Raw genomic sequence first — 19,267 nt, forward strand, 5'->3', positions numbered from 1 at the left:
CAAACAAGGTGAATTATACATAAGGTCTCTTTTCTTTATAAAGTGGGTGCAGTAGCTGTATTTTATAAACATCACCTTGATCATTTATACTTTACAATATTTGAATCAATTCAAATCAATTGTAACTCAAGGTTTTATAGTTCTTAATTACATGTTTCTAAAGAACTTAATTAAGTTCCTTCTATTTTTTAATATATACAGAACATTTAAAATGTATAGAATCCTAGAGAACTTTATGTTCATTTTTTTTCTTCCAACAAGTTTAAAAAATTTTGAGTTCTAAGCAAACTTATATGAAAAGTGAGATATACATTCACACAAATACCTGTGCAGAAAAATCCCAAGAATGCAAAGAGTTCTCGACTTTATTTAAGAAAAAAGTATTAATATTTGCCATGAGATTCTTTTAAAACTAAGCTCCTTGGTATACTTGAAATATGTTTGACAAATCTGATTTGCCCACAACTGTTGCAGAGCATACTACATCCATTACATTAGCCATTATTTCCTTATCATGACAATATACTTAAGGGTATCTATACAATATCTGAAAGTACTCAGGAGTCAGAGGAACTAATTATGGATTCTGTGTATTAATCACGCAGATATATACCAACAGTATCAATTCTAGAGCTATAAAAAATGCCATATGTAATTTCAATTACATAGCTCATGAATATTCTTTGGTCACTTGTGTAGGATATTACTAGAAAAGTAATGAGGAATGCAAAAAATACACATTTTGTTATGATATTTATATCTAGAACTTTAGAGCTACAATGTTCAATAAGGTAATCTTAACTACATATGACTACTGAGCATATGAAATGAGACTAGTCCAAATTGAGATGCATTACAAGTATAAATATACAAGGGACTTTGAAGACCTAATACAAAAAATACTAAAATATTTTACATTGATTACACGCTGAAAGATAATATTTTGGATACAATGGATTAGATTAAATAAAATATATAAATGACTTGCATTATATTTCTATTGGACAGCACTGTTTCAGCAAATCATACATTTTCAATAATAAATTCCTAAGCTAACTGAAATTGCACAACTAATAAAAAATACTAAAGCAGGATGTTATTTTGGAAAAACAAACATTCCAATGTCAAGTCTGACAGATAAGCTAAGAGAAGAACAAAATGAAGTCATTTCAGCGTATATTTCATATTTCTAACTTAAGGGGAATGGGAGAGGAAGGGACTAACCAAACTGCTGATCATCAGCATCAAAAAAGAATGATGTTTTATAGTTACAAAAATGCTTAGTCTAGTAAACAGAATTGTACAAAAAAACACATTTTGGGCAACTTCATAAAAGGGCTAGTTAGGTCTATTATGTTACCACTAATTGAATCCAATAGACAGCAACTTCAGAAAACGTCTGGATCTAGAAAGGGCCGTGACTTTTTTTCTAAGGTGTTATATAATTATACATAATTATATAATTACATAAAAATTATGTATTCAAAATTTAAAAATACATTATAAGTAATAACTACAGATATTTGAAGCATTTAATATATTTCAGTATTTTAGCAAAATAAAAAAGGTCTATTTCATAAATTATTAGAAATCTGCTTTTCCATCAGTCTTTTCATTATATCCATCACTGTGGGTTAAAAAAATCCATTGATAAAAAGGGTTTTACTGAAATAGGGAAGACTGTAAGTAGTTAAAATATAAAACATATATCTATTTTAATTCAAGAAACTTAATGGCAGATTTAGTATGACCAGACAATTGATGTCCTACAATTAAAATACAAAGTGTATCTCTGTCACACATTGACATATTATTTCAATATAAACAGCAGTATGTGAGGTATTAACTCATTTAAATGTTGCTTTTTCATAATTATTACTTTATAACATTTATCTAAAAATACTAAGACTAATGATGAAATATGAGTATCAATAAATAAGATGGATAAAATCTAAATCAATTCTTTATGATCTAGAGATGTCACTTTTTCCTAGCCTTTTAAAATTATGTAAGTTCTTTCCTTTTCTGGTAGCAAGTATCACACAGACACATAGACACAGAGAAACACATAAAAACAAAATAATAACAATAAAAAACTTTCCAAGCATCAATATATGAGTGTAATGATATTCAGTCTAAGTTAATCCCCAGACATCCAAATTCATGAATAAAAATTCATCAGTTTTAAATACACTGAGCCTATTAAGCAAGAACAAAAGCATATGCACAAAAGAGCTTTTAATATATTTCAAAGCCCACAAGAGCCATGGTCTCATTAAAATTATAAATTACACAAACATGGAATGAAGATTCAAACTGCAGTGCAGCTAAGCAGATTACAGAAAACCCCGCGTTCCATATGATAACACACCATGGCCCTCCCAGATGGGGGCTTGGAACAAAAAGGCCATCACCACAGCTAGGGAAAACCTCCTTGTGATCTCTGGTTTCTGTTCAGCAGATGACAGCCAAATAATATGTTGATTATTCTGTTTGTGCTGCTAAGCTTGTAAGATGGAATAAAAGCGATATGATCTATTGTGAACCCAATGCTAATGTGTTGCTCCACTCATAAATAATATACTGAATTTATTTTGAAACTATCTTTTATCTGAATTCCAGTTTTTAAATGCATGAATTAAAATAAAAGCCATGGCAAAATAATATTTAATTTGATGCTTTAAACTAAAAAGTGTAATGACAAGTGAAAAATACCTAAGTGCTTAGTTAACAGTCAAGTACAATTGCCTTTAATTTCAGCACTGTGATCAGAGACAAAATACATCTTTGAATAGGCAATTACCTCATTACAAAATATAAATGCAAAATTAAAAAATACAATAATCCTGAAGTTTATAATATACATTACCGCAAGATAAAAACTAAAATACCAGAGCATATAAAAACATTTTTCTGTAATATAATAGCATGTAATTAGAACATATCTAAAATATTTCTGAATAATAAAGTATCAAAGCCTTATGAATGTCCATAATGTGTACACAGATGGATGCTAACAAAAAAATCTTATTAAGATCAAAATAATTAAAAAGCTTTTAAAAATAATTTTCAAATATATCTAGAGAACACCTTTCCTTTTTTATAGCTGTAGAGTATTTCATTTTATAGATATGCCATAGTTCATTTAACCACTACTCTACTGACAGACATCCACAAAATAAATATGCAAACACATTAATCAAGAAATATGTATTAGAATGCTTATAGTAATGTTATATGGAAAACCATCCAAATGTCCACTAACAGAATGGATAAAAAAAAAGTGATAAGGTCGAAAGGAGCAATGAAAATGAACCAACCACAACCACATGCAACAACGCAGATGAATCTCAAGACATGATACTGAGTAAAGGAAACCAGACATAAAAAAATTCTATTGTATAATTCTATCTATACAATACAAAATACATATATAATGTTCTTTTCTTTATCTGGGTGCTGGTTACATGGGTTATTTGGCTTCTAGAAAATTCACTGAGCTACCTATTTTTAGTATCTGCACTTCTCTGTATATACAGCTTTCTTCAAAAAGGTAGTTTTACACACAAATATACACTATACAAAGGTAGTCAAAATCCTTGTTATAGGAAATCTAGAAACTGACATAAAATCTGAAGGTGAAAACTAAACATTCTTATACTTATTTGAATAATCAAATTTTCAACTCAATAGCTGAGACAAATGCCTGGACTCTTTTAAATGGAAGAGCAAAAGCCACTCACCCTATTACCTCCTGCAACCCCCTAACCTCTAATACCATATTTTCAGAGGTATCTGGCCTTTCTGTGAAGAGTTGCTGCTGTTGCTTTAAAAACAGAGCTAAAATAATCTCAGGACTGAACATTTGCCCTTAAATGAGAAAACAAAGTACCACACAGGACAAGGCAGTATAAAGAATACGTATGTTTGCTGTTTTCCCCCTTGCCTTCGAATTTCATAAACTTTTATTTGTTAATTATGAAAGCTTATTACCTAATTATAGGACTCTCTTGAAAAATTTCATTTTATTTTTCAATGAAGCTAAAGAAAATATAATTCTTTAATAACAGTATCATAAAAACAAAATGAAATTTCATGATACTATGATAAACCAAACAATGTATCTCATTACCTGCCACTTAAATATTTTCCTTTATTTCTATACCAGAATCCATACAGGAGCTACAATACTGTTTTTCTCATATGGAAAAAATACTTAAAGAAATAAGCTAAAAGAGATCCTCTAAAGATTACAGGGCTTACTATCTATGAGGCTCTGAGGATAAAGGGGTAAAATGAGCTAATTTAGTGGTAAATATAGCAGACTTACCCCTTTCCTTCCCTCTCATTTGATTTACAAATAAAACAATACTTTTTAAAAGTATTTTATTCATTTATTTGACAGAGATCACAAGTAGGCAGAGAGATAGACAGAGAGAGGGGGAAGCAGGCTCCCTGCTGATCAGAGAGCCCAATGCGAGAGGCTTAACCCACTGAGCCACCCAGGCATCCCAATACAAAACTATTTTTAATGAGTAACAATATTCAAGCAATATTCAAACAATATTCAAAAACTAAAAGCAATCTACTTGATATACAGTTAAACTCCTATCTACTCCATTTTCCTCACCCATTCACATACAGGACTTAAATTTTAGAAAACCTTCCAAATTTTATTTTTTGCAAATATAAGCAAATACAAATACATATTTTTATCCTCTTCATTCTTCATGCAAAAGGTAGTTTATTAAAACACTGAACTTTACCCTTCTTAAATTTTTATTTATTTATTTATTTGAGAAAAAGAGAGCATGAGTGGGGTGAGGGAAGAGGGAGAAGCAGGCTACCTGCCGAGCATGGAGCCTGATGCAGGACTAGATCCTGGGACCCTGGGATCATGACCTGAGTCAAAGGCAGACACTTAACCAACGAAGCCAGCCGGGCACCCCTGTCCTTTTATTTTTTTAAGATTTTTTTTAAAGTAAGCTCTACACCCAATGTGGGGCTTAAACCCACCACCCTGAAACCAGAAGTGGCACACTCTACTGACTGAGCCAGACAGGTACCCCGAACTTTGCTCTTTTAAAATACCAATGTATGTTTCAAAACTTTCTAAATCTGCATAGAGAAAACATCCTTTTTCTTTTTTCTTAGTTGTATTTTATTGTGTAGCTATGCCACAGTTCATTTAACCAGTACCCTACTGATAGACATTAGGGGTGTTTCTAATCTCTGGTTACTACAAAATGCTACAGCAAAAACTCCTATACATACATTATTACATGAGTACACAAGTACATCTGCAATAAAGTTTTGCAATTGGTATGAAGACCAATGTGTAAATGCATTGGTCTTTCTCCAGAAATCGCCCATTTGTCTTCCATGGGCGTTGTATCATTTTGCCCTTCCACTACAGATATATCTCGGATGTATCCTAGGTAAAGCTGTTCCTCTCTTTGGGCCTCTAAGATATTTTGTTTATAAGGCAATTCCCAAAGATGTTCTCATTGCAAAAAAAACTCCACATTCTTTGTTTGTTTTATCCCCAATTGTACATGTAAAATCGGTTCATGTAAGTTTTAAAACAAAGGAATTTTCAAATTTTAACAAAAACCTCACTGACATAGGAAATCATCATATGCCTAATGTACTGTGATGGCAATTATTTATCTTTCCCAATTATCTCCTGTGATCCAAAAACCAAATATACTTTCCCATTTCTGGCTTTTGTTTTTTTTTTTAATTAATATTCAGTAGTTTATAATTGGGTAAGCAGTCAAATGCATTTCACTTTGAAACGAATGTTTTCCTGAAGTACTATGTTTTCATGAAACCAAATCTGTGTTACTTCTATATTGTCCTTGAAAAATCTATCATTTCAAAGGTGGTTTAATTATTATTTTTTTAAGATTTTATTTATTTATTTGACAGAGAGAGAGATCATAAGTAGTCAGAGAGGCAGGCAGAGAGAGAGGGGGGAAGCAGGCTCCCTGCACAGAGCCCCATGTGGGGTTCAATCCTAGGACCTGACCCGAAGGCAGAGGCTTAACCCACTGAGCCACCCAGACACCCCAAAGGTGGTTTAATTTTTATGACTACCATTTTCAAATGGCAGTGTCATCTAATACATTGTTTCATTTCGAAGCTCATCCTATCAAATATTTTATAATTAGGAAACACTGACTTAAGTGCATTGGACTTCCCATTTGAAGGAATCCTTAAGCAACTCCAGTTTCAGTTTCAGTATTTTATAAGAAAATGTGTACATGATACTTTTTATTCCCCAAATAAGGATGCACAGGTATATGCAATCTACGCTGCATTTCCACTGCTCAGAAATCAGCTGTCAGATAATCTCAGTCCTCTCAAACAAACTGGCTAGCCTAGTTGATGAACCCAATGTAAATTTTAAAAACCTGCCATACCTTCTGTGCCCTTAGTCAGTACCATACTTACCATACAGCAGAACCATACTTAAGCTCTCATCTAAACAACATATGTTATGCAAATGTTGATTTTAGTATTAGAGTCAATATAATGCAGACAGCAAGACAAGAATTATGTAACAAAAGTAAAACACAAAACAAAACAAATGCCACACATTACAAGTAGAACCCAGGACATAAAAACATATCAGTTTAGGACAATTTAGAAGAACGGTCCTACATAGCAAAAGCTTCTGAGGAAATCACATAAATTACGTGAAGGGACTGAGGTTCATAATGACAACTCTGGGCCATAAAAACAAACAAGCAAACAAATAAGAAAAAAACCTTAAATTATACTCCATTTGTTCTGTTTAAGAAAACAGGTTAAATTTTCTTTTAGAAACATTTTGAAAAAAATGTTCCTACAAAACAAGTTTTGGCACATAAAGGATAAGATTCAATTATCCATAAAATGAACAGATAAGAAATATACCATCTGTTAATAAGGCCTAATGAATGAGGACTCACTCAAAGTAAAATTCTCCAAGTTAGAATATACTACTACACCTGTCTTTTAGAAGATGAACTGTGATAAAAGAGTGGTAACATTTTGGAAGCTTCAAACATGGAATTCTCTGTCCTAAGCCAATTCTTGGTTAACAGTCAAAAGAATATCTGATAATTTTTGAAAGCTAGTCAGGGAAATTTTCAACTTAAAGGGCTGGACACATTCAAGAAAATACCCTAATTTCACTTTTCCCTTTGTTTTCTTTAAATCGTGACTGCCAAGTAGACAAGTTGATCTGGTTTCTAGCTCTGACTGGCTAAATAACCTTGTCCAAGTGACTCAATCCCTCTAGACCTCCTTAGTTTCTTCATCAGTAAAGCGAAGGAGTTATAAAAAATACGACATGATAGTTAACAGAATGAATGAAGTAATAAAGTAAACCAGAGTTATTACCTTAAGTCTTACAATCTATTTCTTCACTAGATCTATATATCTAACTACACATACACTATTTTGAGACTATCACAAACCATATGCCACTATACTACACGCTTAAGGCCTAGAGTAAAAGAAATTATAATCACTTCAGAATCTTTTCCAATATTTAATATGTGTTACTTTCAGGATATAACAAATTTCTCAGATACTCATTTAAATTAATTTAAAATACCATATAATCAATTACCTTTAAGCTGAAAATACATTACTTTTTCTAACTGACACAGATAAAAACATATGATATATAAAAGAACATTCATGGCAATGTCATTTATAATAGCCAAACACTAGAAACAACCCAAATATCCACCAGCAATAGCCTAATTGAAATCTGTCATAGTCATTTCCAATGAATAATGTACAATGATGAAAAGGAATGAATATTACTTGCAAATACATACATGATCTTCAAAACATAATGCTGAATAAAAGAAGGAAGAATACATATGATTCCAGACAACGGCACTTACCAGCTGATCACCCATGTCCCATGCTGCCTGATACACCACTTGTCACCCCATAGCCATGTCAGGATCATGGTGTGGCAGGCAAGTACCACTCTGAAGGAAAGCGCAGAGGCAGTCACAGGCGCCAGTCTTTGGTCAGTATCTAATAAGAGCTCCGAATTTAGCCATTGTGTCTGGACCTCAGCTCCACTACCCCCAGCCACCTTTCTGGCTTTGTGATCAAAGCTGCCAACTACCAAGAACTGCTGGATAAGGCGATAGAGACCCTTGAGCTGACTGAAGTGCTAACACTGGTTCTAGAGGAGGATGGGACCTTTATGGAAAGCAAGGACTTCTTCCAGCTGTTGGAAGATGACACATGCCTGATGGTACTGGATTTTGGGAAGAGCTGGACCCCAGCAGGAATAGTACTGTTATATGGCCCAGGCCAGGAGAATACCAAGCACAAAAAGGACATCACTCTCATCAACTTCAATGCACGGAAGCAAAACCACTGGAACTTCTTTGGCAGCCTAACATCAAAGCCACATTCTACAAGCTCTACTCCCATGAGCTGTGATTCTCAGGACCTGGTCCAAAGCAAGTACTCAGGGGGCTGCTCCAGCTGGACCTCCATGTTGCTGCAAGGCCTGGGCCATATGTTGCTGAGAATTTCCTCCACCATTCACCATGCAGTAGAGGGGGCTAAGCAGTGGCCGCAGCAGCAGCAACAGGGTGGCCTCCATCCCTACTGAGAAGGGGTTCTGAGCTTCTGCCCCTAGACTTGTTCTAAGAAATACAATGTAAGAACAGTGACAGTATCAGGTTTGGAGTCCACAAGCAGTACACACTAGACAACTCACCTGTTTTCCCCCAATGTTCTCTAACTGCACTTTGACAGGACCCATCCACCCCTAACCTTATACCCTTTCCTGAAGAATGCTGTCCCTTCCTAGCCATCTTTCCAGTCTCCCACTTACTGTGAAAAGCCACAAGCCTGTCCACAGGCATCTTGATTCCACCTTAATTGTTGCTACACCTACTTTTTTTTTTTTTAAAGATTTTATTTATTTATTTGACAGAGAGAAATCACAAGTAGACGGAAAGGCAGGCAGAGAGAGAGTGGGAAGCAGGCTCCCTGCTGAGCAGAGAACCCGATGCGGAACTCAATCCCAGGACCCTGAGATCATGACATGAGCCGAAGGCAGCGGCTTAACCCACTGAGCCACCCAGGCGCCCCACTACATCTACATTTCTTAAACTCCTTCTGTCCCTAAGCTCCCCAGTACACTGAAGAGAGTCCTCTCTGACTTTATTTACATTGAGATCTCTAATTCTTTATATACTTCTCTTCCAAAATAACAAAAACATTTCTTTTTTTTTTTTTTTCAAAAACATTTCTAATAAAAATATTAAATTGTTTACCAAAAATACACGTGATTCCATAAAGATTAACAAGAGAAAAAGTGAACATATTGTTGAGAAATACACATAAAAATGATAAAAACTATATAGAGACTATATAAATAATTACCACAAATTTCAGGACATTCATTACTTTTTTAAAATAGGAAGATTATATCAAGGGTTTCTGGGATGCCAGTGATGATTTACGGTAACATGGATGCTTACTTTATATTTATTCCTTTTACTACACATTTTTTTTAAGATTTTATTTACTTATTTGAGAGAGAGTGAGAGAGGAGAGACCACAAGCAGGGGATAGGGTAAGAGGGAGAAAGAGACTCCCCCCTTAGCAGGGAGCACAATGCAGGGCTTGATCCTAGGATTCATGGGATCGTGACCTACGCTGAAGGCAGACACAACCAACTGAGCCATCCAGGCACCCCTACATTTATGTTTCTATACGATGTTATGTTTTATAATAAGTTTAAAATGGTATGCTTTCTGAAATAACATATTCTTACAGAGAAGGAAAACAGGGTTCCTCTTTTTGCTAACAATTTATTTTCTTGTCTACATTTCTAATTCTTATTGTAATATTTGATAATAAAGAAGTGTTACTATGCCTAATTCTCCACAATCCTAATTAACAGTGAATTTCACAGGCTTTTCCAATGGCTACAAAAAAGGTACCAACCCATTAAAGAATATAAGAATAGCTATCCTATTAAATATTTGCTTAGCTCTATATTGTTTGTTACTTTTTCTTCTTTTCAATGAAATGTATGTTTCCTTTAAAAAAAAATCTATATTACATCAAAAAAAATCTACGTAATTTTACACAGGCTGCACTCCAAAAACTGTATTATAGCTCATCAGAAAGAAGAAAAACACTCTTCTTAACACATTCCTGACAATTTTCTAACCTTTTCTAATAATTTTGGGAGCACTTGTGTATGCACACAGTATGAGGTTTCATAATAGGATGGACATAGATATGACACTTGAGGTCCAACCTAATGTTACTCTGTGTAAATATTTCACTGTGTGTACTAGAAAACATGATAGCTGGATTATAGGATGGATATACAAAGCAAGTTACACTTAAAGTCCACTGAATAAAGTATAGCATAGGGTGATTCATTCAAAATAGATCCAATAATGCCTAACTTAAATTATACTGGAGCTGTTTTAAATATTTCCTTTGGAAAAACAAAAGTATGGGAAATTAAATTACAAAAAATAATAAGAAGAAGAAACTGACTTCAACTATAAACACTATATGCATACAATTTAGGAAATCCCATCACCTATAAGCATCTTTCAACGTATGTTTGTTTTAACTTGTAGATGTCACTATACAAGCAGACAATGAAATTTAGAAACAAAACCATCAGCACCTTCATCATACTCCAGATACCAACACAATCACAATGGTATCACCCATTATGATAATAAAGTTGCTTTTATTGTATACTGTTGTTTTTCTATGAATGCACCCTCTTTAGTGGACCCAGCTAACCAGTTATTTGCCCATCTATTAAGTGCCAACTTTAAAAAATTACACTTTGTCCAGCAGGGAGCAGCATTACAACATTCCTAAGACTTAATATGAACATGAAACCGACAGAAGAAAAAGAAGAAGGAGAAAAAAAAAAAACAACCACTTACCATAGGTCTGTTCTACAATACATTCAATTTTTAGGGCAGCTGCAAGGCTTCCAGAAAAAACATCTAAAGCATGTCTCAAAGTATTTTTGGGTAATCCACAATTTCAGGATTCCTAAAGCAGGAAATCAAAATTGTATTAGGTAAAGGATTTCCTCAGCCATGTTGTGTTGACTTAGTATACAGTACGACTAAATGTCTCTTAGTTGTTAAGGTATACATTCCTCTTAGTGGGTCGATGGGATTTTGAATCAGCTCTATGATAATACTTTGCATAAAGCAATTAAAAATACCCCAGAATATTAAAGCCCTTTATCCACCAAAAAATTTAAGCAGAAGTAAATGGATGACATATCAAACTAGAGAGAACTGTGATCAAGGACTTAAAGGAGTTGATAAGTCAAACATGTACAGTTCTAATATATCAAACTCTAAATAATTTACAAGTAAAAGGACATAAAGTCATTTCTACATGTCCGCATGAATATTTGAAGTTAATTTTAACAATGAAAAGGCAGCAGAGAAGTAGTATGTAATGCAGATCTGCTAAGACTGATTAGTCAAACATTTACTGAATGCAAGTAATGCACATGATAATGCAGAAAAACTGTGATGAGTTAAAATGTGACAATAGAAAAACATACTATGTTTGAAACTATCTTGGATGTCAAAATTGCCTCCTAGTCAACTAAAATATCTCCATGTCCATTCTTAAGACTGAAAAAAAATTTTTTCAAATTATAAAATGAACTTTCTGTTACAGAATAAGTAAATCATGGGGATATAATATAGAGTGTAGAGAACATAGTCAAAAAGATTGCAGTAACTTTGGTGACAGATAACTAGACTTACCATTTCATAACGTATAATATATCAAATTACTATGATGTATACCTGAAGCTAACAGGATACTGTATGTCAATTTTACTTCAAAATAAAGATTTATTTTCACTTCTATTTGAGATGTTAAACAGTTTGCTTCATATTGTTTACATGCAACATTTCAGTGTCTACACTGAAAAATAAAATTTTGCCATTAAAAGATAACATGAATATTCATCTTGAAATATACATGATTACATATAATTTACATAATGCACATGATCACAAATCAATATATTGTATATGAATATATTTATTTGAAATTTAATGAATAATATGTAAAATGGTTCCTACTATTTTTTTCTGGCAAAATAATATGAAAAGCTTGATTTCAGTATATGATAGCAAGACTACAGTGATTCTCTAACAATTACAGTTAATTTTAATGAAGTCAAAATAAACTGATGTATGAATCTTCTACCCTTTAACATTACATTATTCACAGCATTATTTCTTAAATCTTAAAAAAAAGATTTTATTTATTTGACAGACATCACAAGCAGGCAGAGAGGCAGGTTGGGAGGTGGGTGGGTGGGAGGGAAGCAGTCTCCCCCGAGCAGAGAGCCCGATGCGGGTCTCAATCCCAGGATCCTAAGATCATGACCTGAGCTGAAGGTAGAGGCTTTAAACCACTGAGCCACCCAGGCACCCCCACAGCATTATTTGTTATACTTTGCCCTCCTTAAAGTCTTTCTCTTATCCTATTTCTTGGTTTTGCTTTTGCACATTTCACTTTCTGTGATACTTATTTCTACCAGTCTATCTTTCCTCTTTCTAGTACATTTGTTTCAATATCAATTTTTGTTTTACTCAAACTCCTCCCTCTATGATCCTACCGTCTTTTCCTCTTTTATGTTAGAACCCTTAAAAGTGAGTTTTTTCTGCAACACTCTGCTTAAATATACTCTTTCCCCATTTATAGGCACTGTCCTTGCTCTTAACAATCTAACCTGACTGGAAACTCAATAAACTTATATTGCTGCTACTTATAAAAATATTCTTTCTCTGATTTACGTACTTGAAGAACTCACTGAACATTTTGGAGTCAATATTGAAACTCTCAAAAACTCAAGAAAATTTAACCTCACACACTCAGTGTGTGATCACCACTGTTCTAATAAAAAGGTGATTTAGGATCTCACCATGACCGTATGAATAAATACTGAGTAACAAACTTCTTAAAGTCAACAGAACTTTAGAGCTTTTTATTAATGTGTGTCCATGCACATATGCACACTATTCTCATTAAAAAGCAAAGATACATGAAATAAACCCTTACTTCTAATATAGATTGTCAAGTCTGAAAAGAAGAGTGATTTCCCTATTCAGGACTCTCATATGAATATTAACATTAATGGTATTAGTATAGTAAAAAATAATCTCATAATAAAATATCACATACAAATATTGATTTTTTAAAAAATTATGAATAGTTTATAATACATTTATAATATAATTACTTAAAAAGAGACTATAGTGAGTTGGGTAGTGTTCCTCCCTCCCCTCTGAATTCATAGCCACCAAGAATTTCAGAATGTGACTTTATTGGAATGTAGGGTTTCTGCAGAAAAAATTACAATAAAGATCAACATAAGATCATGACAGGCCCTAAATCCAATGAGCATGCCCTTATAGGAGACGGAAAAGGACATATAGAGACATAGAGAAAGACAATAAAAATGGAGGCAGAGGTTGGAATTATGTTGTCACAAGCCAAGGCACAACAGCAGCCACGAGAAACTAGAAGAAGCAAAGAAGGATTCTCCCAATGAGGCTTTGGAACAAACATGGTTCTGCTGACACCTTAATTTTGAACTTCTGGTTTCCAAAACTGACAAGTAAAAATTTCTTTGTTTTAAGCCACTAAGTTTGTAGTAATTCATTATGGAAATCCTAGGAAATTAATCCAGATTTTGGTACTGGGAAGTGGAACGTTGCTCTAACACACACCTAAACATAAAAAAAAAAAAAATTGAAGACTGTTGGCAGATTGACTTAAGAGGCTGCTGGTAGAAACAGACATATTTAAGAAATCCTGGTAAAGGTTCTGAAGGTAGTAGACAGAATGGCAGAGAAACCCATCATCTTACAGACTACATATATTGTCAGAATCAGAATGTTGTAGAAATATGAGTGTTAAAAGGGCTTCTGGTAAAGTCTCAAGAAGGAAATGAGGGACATGTTATTGAATGCTAGAGGGAAGACAATCCTCATTATAAAGTAGCAGAAAACTTGGGCCGAAATGTGCTCTACCATTGAGTGAAAAGCAGTACTTGTAAGCAATGAATTTGTATATTTAGCTGAGGAGATTTCCAAGCAAAGTGTTAAAGGTGTGTACTGGTTTCTCCTTGCTGCTTATTGTAAAATGCAAGAGAAACAGATAAATTGAGGAAGGAACTGTTAAGCAAAAAATCAGCACCAGAAAACTAGGACAATTTTCAGTCTACCTAGACTGCAAAAGATGCCAACATCACAAATCAGTCGGACAATACAAACCAAAACCATAATCAGATACCACTTCAAACACAATAGGGTAACTATTATTCAAAAAACAGAAAACAACAAAAGTTGCTGAGCATAGAGAGAAACTGGAACCCCGGTGCATTATTAATGAGAATGCAAATTGGATCAGCTACTGTGGAAAACACTCCCACAGTTCCTCACAAAGTTAAAGGTAGATTTATCATATGATCCAGCAATTCCATTCCTGGATCCCAAATCCACTACTTCCACCTTTAGACAGGTATATATCTAAAGGAACTGATAGGAAAGACTCTAACAGATACTTGTACTAGTGTCTTATCAAAAAATGTATGGATCGGGATTCCTGAATGGCTTAGTTGGTTGAGCATCCAACTCTTGGTTTCCGCTCAGGTCATGCTCTCATGGGTGGTTAGACTGAGCATCATGGCAGGTTCTGCTCAGTGTGCAGTCTGCTTGGGATTCCTTTCCTCTGGCTCTCCCCCATTCTCTCTCAAAAATAAATAAATAAATCTTTAAGAAAGAAAATGTATGGATCAACAAATGTGCTATATATGAACAATGAAATATTAATTAACCACAAAAAGAAATGAAGTTTTGGTGTATGATGTAAGATGGATGAACTCTAAAAAAAGCTATGCTAAGTGAAAAACATTATGCAAACACTAACAAAGAACAAATACATGATTCCATTTATATGACGTATCTAGACAGGCAAACTCATAGTGACAGAAAGTAGAATAAAAGTTACTAGAGGCCAGGCAATGGAGGAATGGGGAGCTATTACTCAACAGGGAGATTGTTTGGGATGATGGAAAAGTTCTGAAAACAGGTAGTAGCAACGTTTATAAAACACTGTAAATATACCTAATAGCACTGAATTGTACACTTAGAAATAATCAAAATAGTAAATTTTACCACAAAAAGTTTTTCCTTATAAAGGGGGGGGGCCTCAAGACCTTGAGCTACCTAAGAGGTTTGACACAACTATTTCAATTAGAGAATCATGACAATTACTGTAAGGTCTAAAATGAATACATTCCAAAGCTTAGGGAGGGAAAATGATCATCACATGATAGTAATTCGTTAATTCTGTATGAATTCATTTAGGAAATCTTAATAGAAAAAGGGAATATGATTTGCTTTATTTTTAAAACAAATTTAACCTCAGAATACAACTAAAACCTTATTTTCAAATACTTCATTATGAAGAATGATAAAATTACATACCTCAGAGATACTGCAGGCTCAGTTCCAAACCACGACAATAAAGCAAGTTTCACAATAAGGTGACTCAAATTAAGTTTTGGATATTCCAGGGCATATAAAAGTTACATTTACATTATACTGTAGTCTATTAAGTGTGTAATAGATGTCTAAAAAACATACATACCTTAACTTAAAAATAGTTTATTGCTAAAAAATGCTAACCATCATCTGAGCTTTTGGTGAGCTATAATCCTTTTGCTGGCGGAGTGTGCTGCTTCAGTGTTGATCAGGGTGCTGTTTGTTGAAGACTGGGGTGGCTATGGCAATTTCCTTAAGCAACACAATGAAGTCGGCCACATAGCTTGATTATTCCTTTCATGAATGATTCCTCTGTAGCATGCAATACCATTTGATAGCCTTTTACCCATAGTAGAACTTGCAAAATTAGAGTTAATCCTTTTCTGCCACTGCTTTATCAGCTAAGTTTGTGCGACTTTATAAATCCTATTGTCATTTTAACAATCTTCACAGTATATTCACCAAAAGGAGATTCCATCTCAAGAAACCACTTTCTTTGTTCATTCATAAGAAGAAACTCCTTATCCATTCAGGTTTTATCATGACACTGCAGCAATTTGGTCATGTCTTCAGGCTCTACTTCTAATTCTGGTTCTCTTGCTATTTCCACCACATCTGTAGTTACTTCCTCCACTGAAGGTTTGAAACCCTAAGTCAATCATGAGCGTTGGAATCAAACTTCTTCCAAACCCTTGTTAATGACATACTGACCTGTTCCCATGAATCATGAAGATTCTTAATGGCATCTAGAATGTTGAAGGCTTTCCAAAAGGCTTTCCATTTACTTTGCCCAAATCCATCAGAAGAATCACTATCACAGTTACAACCTTATGAAATATATTTCTTAAATAATAAGACTTGAAAGTTGAAATTAGCCCTTGATCCATGGGCTGCAGAATGGATGCTGTGTTAGCAGGCATGAAAACAATCTCATTGCACATCTCTGTAAGAGCTCTTGGGTGACCAGATATATCATCAATGAGCAGTGACACTTTGAAATCTTTTTTTGCAGGAAGTCTCAACTGTGAACTTGAAATATTCAGTAAACTATGCTGTAGATAGATGTGCTGTCATCCAGGGCTTGTTGTTCACTTTACAGAGCACAGGTAAAATAGACTTAACATAATTCTTAAAGCCCCTAAGATTTTTCAGAATGATAAATAAGCATTCGGCTTCAAGTCACTAACTGTATTAGCCCCTAAAAGATTAGAAGCTTTGAAACCAGACATTGACTTCCTCTACCTATGAAAGACCTAAATGGTATCTTCTTAAAATAGAAGGCTATTTCATCGATGTCTACATTGAAAATCTGTATTTTATCTTAGCCACCATTGTTAATGATCTCAGCTAGATCTTCTGTAATACTTGCTGTTCACCATGTACTTTTATGTTATAAAAACAGCTTCATTCTTCAAACCTCATGAACCAACCTCATCTGGCTTCAAACCTTTCTTCTGCAGCTTCCTCATCTCCCTCAGCCTTCACAGAATTGAAGAGAATTAAGGCCTTGCTCTTGATTACACTGTAGCTTAAAAAATGTTGAGGCTATTTTTTTAAAATATTTATTTATTTATTTATTTGACAGAGAGAACACAAGTAGGCAGAGAGGCAGGCAGAGAGAGAGAGAGGAGGAAGCAGGCTCCCTGCTGAGCAGAGAGCCCGATGCGGAACTCGATCCCAGGACCCTGAGATCATGACCTGAGCCGAAGGCAGCGGCTTAACCCACTCAGCCACCCAGGTGCCCTGTTGAGGCTATTTTAATCTTCTATCCAAACCACTAAAACTTTCTCCATGTCAGCCATGAGGCTGTTTCACTTTCTTGCCATTTGTTTGCTCATAGGAGTAGCCTTTTTAATTTCTAAGAATTTTCCTTTGCAATCACAACTTGGCTAACTGTTTGGCACAAAAGACCTTTCAGCATATCTCGGCTTTCAACATGCCTTCCCCACTAAGCTTACTCATATCTGCTTTTGATTTAAAGTGAGAGATGTGGGACTCTTCCTATCACCTGAACACTTAGAGGCTACTGTCAGGTTATTAACTAGCCTAATTTCATGTCTTAGAGAATCGGGAGGCCCAAGGAGATGCAGAGAGATGGAAAATGACGGGGAGCAAGCAAAACACACATATTTATTGGTTAAATTCATTGTCCTAGTGGTGCCCGGGGGGGCTCAGATGGTGACGTGCTTGCCTTCACTCGGGTCATGATCTTCAGATCCTGGGATTGAGCCCTATGTCAGGCCCCCAGCTCAGTGGGGAGTCCTCTTCTTCCTCTCTCTCTTCCTCTACCCCTGCTTGTGCCCTCTCTGCCTTTCTCTCTCTCTCTCAAATGAATAAATAAAATTAACAAAAATAAATTCACTGTCTTATATGGGCACAGTTTGTGGTGTTCCAAAACAATTATAATAGTAACATCAAAGATCATTGATCACAGTTCACCATAACAAATAATAATGAAAAAGGTTAAAATATTGCGAGAACTACCAAAATGTGACATAGAGACACGAAGTGAGCAAATGCTCTTGGAAAATGGTGCCAGTGGACTTTCTTTCTCAATGCTGGATTGCTACAAACCTTCAATTTAATAAATGCATTGTCTGTGAAGTACAATAAAGCAAGGTAAAGTAAAACAAGGTATGCCTATAATACAAAATGACCTCTAACTACTTTTTATTTTTTTATTATTTTTTTTTTAAGATTTTATTTATTTACTTGAGAGAGAGACAGTGAGAGAGAGCATGAACGAGGAGTAGGTCAGAGAGAGAAGCAGACTCCCCATGGAGCTGGGAGTCCGATGCGGGACTCGATCCCGGGACTCCAGGATCATGACCTGAGCCGAAGGCAGTCGTCCAACCAACTGAGCCTGAGCCACCCAGGCGTCCCCCTCTAACTACTTTTTAAAACTTTCCATTTGGGGAAAGAAAAAAACATAAAAAGTAAAAATGTGACATTAAAATTCTAAAGTTTGTTTTTTTTTTTTTTTTTTTTTTTGAGAGAGAGATAGGCTGGGGAAAGAGCAGAGGGAGGGAGAGAGAGAAAATCTTAAACAGGCTCCATGCCCAGCACTGAGGCCTCAATCCCACAACCCCAAGATCATGATCTGAGTCGAAATCCAGAGTCGGACACTTAACCAAATGAGCCACCCAGATGCCCCAGGATCTTTTTTTCTTTAATCAACATCCATGTATTACCTTATTGTTCTGTAGATTACCGGCATAGACGGTCTTGATTGGGTTCTTTGCTCAGGATATCACAAAATCAAAAATCAGGATATCAGGCAGAGATCCCTGGAGTCACTGGGGAGGAATCCACTACCAACCTTTCTAGGTTGATGGCAGAATCCTGTTGTTTGCAGCTGAGAAATGGTCCAAGGTTCCCTCTTCGTATTTGCTGTCAGCCGAGAGCATCTCTCATCTCCTTAAGGAGTTCTGCATTCTTTTTTCCATGGTCCCTGCATATTCAGACTCAGCATGTCACATTCTTCAAGTATTTTAACTTTCTCTTCTTTACCAGCTAGAGAATACTTTCTTTCTTTTTTCTTTTCTTTTCTTTCTTTCTTTCTTTTTTTTTTTTTTAATTCTCATGATTAGTTCAGACTCACACGGTCAGTCTCCCCATCTTTAGGTCAACTGTGCCATATGACAACATAATTGGGGAAGTGGTAT

The 19,267-nt window shown here is 34.9% G+C and overlaps 1 protein-coding gene and 1 pseudogene across 6 annotated transcripts in view; one reads left to right on the forward strand and one right to left on the reverse strand.

The window, feature by feature from the left end:
• Window positions 1-19,267, reverse strand: part of IMMP1L (inner mitochondrial membrane peptidase subunit 1) — a 77,760-nt gene that overhangs the window by 46,258 nt on the left and 12,235 nt on the right. For 4 of the 6 annotated variants that reach the window (XM_032359369.1, XM_032359370.1, XM_032359367.1 and 1 more), the window contains one exon: window positions 10,956-11,067. The exons of the other annotated variants lie outside the window; for them this stretch is intronic. The gene's annotated coding sequence lies outside the window, so the exon portion shown is untranslated. The remainder of the gene's footprint in view (window positions 1-10,955; window positions 11,068-19,267) is intronic. 6 annotated transcript variants of the gene reach the window in all.
• On the forward strand, window positions 7,971-8,635 carry LOC116599850 (annotated as a pseudogene).

Source organism: Mustela erminea, chromosome 9 (genome assembly GCF_009829155.1).
Source record: "Mustela erminea isolate mMusErm1 chromosome 9, mMusErm1.Pri, whole genome shotgun sequence".
In the NCBI taxonomy this organism is placed as follows: Eukaryota; Metazoa; Chordata; class Mammalia; order Carnivora; family Mustelidae; genus Mustela; species Mustela erminea.